Source organism: Aquarana catesbeiana, linkage group LG01 (genome assembly GCF_042186555.1).
Source record: "Aquarana catesbeiana isolate 2022-GZ linkage group LG01, ASM4218655v1, whole genome shotgun sequence".
Classification (NCBI taxonomy): Eukaryota; Metazoa; Chordata; class Amphibia; order Anura; family Ranidae; genus Aquarana; species Aquarana catesbeiana.
The window spans coordinates 819,942,156-819,946,117 of NC_133324.1; the positions used below are offsets into that span (position 1 = coordinate 819,942,156).

Below are 3,962 nucleotides of genomic sequence, written 5' to 3' on the forward strand. Positions count from 1 at the left end.
CTAATCCGATTTAAAGTGTCCATATTGTGCTTTATTTACCATTTAAGTGTGCCTCTGCTCTTGGGGACATTCTCAGGTTTGGAATCCCCTGAGGGCGGCTTGACCATAGGATTGAGAGCTATATTGCTCTTAAATCTCAATTATTGCTCTCTAGTCGATTACTTGAATATATACTGTTACTGTCTGTAATTCTTCCGCAGAAATATTGCAGTAAAGAAAATTTCTGTGTTTTATCATAACGTGTGTGTTTCTCATTGGTCAGTGCACTTACACTACTGCCAGGTGTGTCAGAGGGGGCTGAGGCTGTTATTAGGGTTGAGAGGCAGAGTATCAGACTGAACAAACAACAGCAACTCTTTCGGGGGTATTGCTACATTTTTTATTATAATCTTTTACTTTTTAAAATGTCTATCATTTAACATGCTATCATGTGTCAAACGCAAGGTCCATGGGCCGAAGCAAACTCCTATGTGATAGCATTGGACAGGTGACAGGTACTCTATATGGACCCCAATGTCTCCCCTGCTCTCCAAAGCATGTAACTGTGCAGAGATCACACTTCATTATATTCTTCGCTGGCTGTGTCAGCCAGGAATTGACAGCTCAGAACCTTCACATTACAGCCAAGAACCAACTGAACAAAAGTGCACAATCTGATGACTACATATATAGCTCATCACCCATGGAGGAAAGTACAGCAGGGACCAGGTAGGTGGGGAGGGTGTACAATGTTCATTTTTTCTGAAAAGGTGAACTAATGCTTTATCACTGAACAATATTGCAACCAGTGACTGAAGAAGTGAGTAACTGAAGAAAGAGCTTGTGATGTTCATACTGCTCCTGGATCAGTAGTGTATAAACTGAAGCCACCTGGATCACCCTGAAGTCAAGCAACTGACATTTTCAGAATGGGATGTCTGCAGCAGCAGACCATATACTTCTCTCAGCACGTATTTACTTTAAATAGTATCTGGGAAGCGTACAGAATTCCTCCTAATCCAGGATCAGTCAGTTCATATCCAAAAGTCTTCCTGTGGTATGGGGGTTGAGTGTTGGGTTCCTTATCTTGGAGCTGTGGAGGTTGGCCAATTTGTGCTGCTGTAGATCGCCTTCAGGGAGATTGGCCTTTCCATAGGTGGAAATCGCTAATTTTTTGGGACCCCATTGTGTAGCAGAACCCTAACCCATTTGTTTATGTATTTATCTCCATTATTGGGGTGAAGCTTTTAATTGCTGTGTATAAGGTACAACTTGGGTGTTCCCAGTTAATCTTACCACTGTTTCTATATGATTGGTCATTCGTTTATGAATATTGCCTATGGTTGAGTGGTGACTGTTTGGGTGTGTGGCTGGGAGTCCGGACCACATGTTTTATGTGACAATGTTGCTATTTTTTAATGGTGCACGGTGGGGGTTATTTTTTCAGTCATTTTTGTACTATTACATTTGCGATAAAGTGAGTCTTTGGGCTATTTGACCGCATTGGTCCTCTCTTGAAACTACTTTTCTGGTGGGCTCTTAATGCCTTAACCTCTGTTGTATTTTGCTCTATAGATACAGAGATCTATGGGTTGTCTTTATACCAGGACATTCCCCATTAACCAACCAGGCTTCCTAGGATTTCTTATCTCCCACCAAGCAGTCACTCTTACTCCTGGCCTGCTCAATAGGTTCTCTAACCCAGTCTTTTTCAACAAGGGTGCCTTCAGGTTTCTTCAGGGATGTCTAGAAATTGTCCAAAAACTCTTCAAATACATTTTCAGGTCTCATGAAAACCCTGCAGAAATTAATTCATAGGGGGCCAGTTTTTTTTATTTTTTATGAAAGCCCATGGTGTGTGAACACACTCCAAAAATGTCACTGGGTGCCAAAAAAATGTGTACACACATTAAGAGTGAAACACAAAAACGTACACAAATCTTCTAAAATCAGAGGACCTTGCCCTGATCCCCCGGGGCGTTAGGCTCCAGGCGGGGACTGGGGTACTTACTGGCTTTGGCCAGATGGACCCCACCCTCTGGAGGGTCTGCTGAAACAGACCCACCCAAGCCAGAAGGCCATGTCCACCCCCTCCCAAGACTTTCAGGGCAGGCCCAAGGACCTACACCTTACCAGTCACTCATGCAACAAAACTTGTACAAACATAAAAATACAAAAAGTGGCAAACAGACAAGGGCTTAAATAAAAGAAAGTGGGGGAGAAGGAAGTGGAGAGAGTGAAAAGTGACCATTGTGCTGGACAACGGCCGGCCCTTCGGCCAGGAATCAAAAATTCTTCCAGTCGGAGCCAAAAGGCCAGGCTCAGGAGGCAGGTGAGAAAAAAGTGTGAATGGTGCAGTGACCGTGGTGCCATAAATCAAAGTGACCCTCACTTACAGTGATAATACTGCACCCCTGGACTGCGGCTTCAGGGGCACATACACCATGCGCTTCTTTTTGGGCCGGACCCTCAGCCGGACAAGTGCAGCCCTCCATCCCTGCCAGACAGTGAGCCCTTCTAGGTTTTCTCGGAGAGAGCCGTGGATGCCAAACACAGCCTCCACTGATACTAACCATCGGCCAGACCAGTGCAGCACCCATCCACATCAGGAGTACCCTTTTGGTCCGCCCAGACTCGACCGAGTACTAGCCTCCCTTACCCGGGAGCACTCAGGTTCGGCCCCTGCTGAAATGAACCATCAAGATACCATCACGCCAGAGGATCTGCATAGCACTCCCCAATGAGAGCACCACAGCGCCTCCTCAGGCAACTCATCAGAACAGATACTACACTTGATCTTAGCCAAAAGGCCGAGAAGCATCAGTGGGACAAATACCCTTTTTATTGGTGGTCAGTGGGAAGAATGCTCTTTACATTGGAGGTCATTGGGAAGAATGTCCCTTACATTGGTGGTCAGTTGGAGGAATGTCTCTTACATTGGTGGTCAGTGGGAAGAATTCTCTTTACATTGGTGATCAGTGGGAAGAATGCTACTTAAATTGTTGGTCAGTGGGAACAATGCTCCTTACATTGGTGGTCAGTGGGAACAATGCTCCTTACATTGGTGGTCAGCGAGAAGAATATCCTTTACATTCGTGGTCAGTAGGAAGAAAGCTTATTATATTGATGGTCAATGGAAAGAATACTCCTTACTTGAAAGGAATGTCCCTGCGGCTGGTGGTCAGTAGTATGAATGCTTCTTACTTTAGTGGCCAGTGGGAAGAATGCTCCTTACAGTGGTGGTTAGTGGGAAGAATGCCCTCATTACTACTGGAAGATGGTCACACTGCGAACAGGATGGACTTTAATTTGCATACTGTACGTGTATTTGTATTCAGAATAAATAGTTTCAAATTTGAATAAAATGTATTTTCCAATACTTTCTTTCCAGTTTCCCCGCCCCCATATATTTCTGCAAATTAAAGTGATATGACATTAGTGTGACTTTTCTGTCATGTAGAGCAGTGGTCTCCAAACTGCGGCCCGGGGGACTGCACTCCCTAAATTCTTCAATCCTTACACTGAACCGCCTTATATTACTCCATCCTTACACTGTACCCCCTTATATCTATCTATTCTTACACTGCACCCTCTTATATAATTTCAACTTTACACTGTTCCCCCTCCCCCATTATCACTCCTTACACTGCACCCCCTTATATCATTCATCCTTTATACTGTACCCCCAACAATCATTCAACCCTTACACTAAACCCCTTATATCATTCCATCCTTACACTGAACCCCCTTATATCATTCTGTCAGAGAACCACTGCAACAAGTACTCGTTTCCGTGCGGCAGCTGTCAGTCTTCGTTCCCCTAATGCTAACGCGCGTGCGTCAAGTCTTAGGTAGGAAAGAGTGAGCCCCGGACCGAGCATGCGCAATGGCGCACCCACACAAGCGTTAGCTCGCGCACGCCAACAAATCCTGGCGCACGGTGCCCTATTTAAATGAAGAGCTTACCTAGTGCCAGTGCTGGA

The 3,962-nt window shown here is 45.1% G+C and overlaps 1 pseudogene; it reads right to left on the reverse strand.

Annotated features, from left to right (window-relative positions):
• Positions 1-2,695: 2,695 nt before the first annotated feature.
• On the reverse strand, positions 2,696-2,801 carry LOC141124411 (U2 spliceosomal RNA; annotated as a pseudogene).
• Between the last annotated feature and the right edge of the window lie 1,161 nt (positions 2,802-3,962).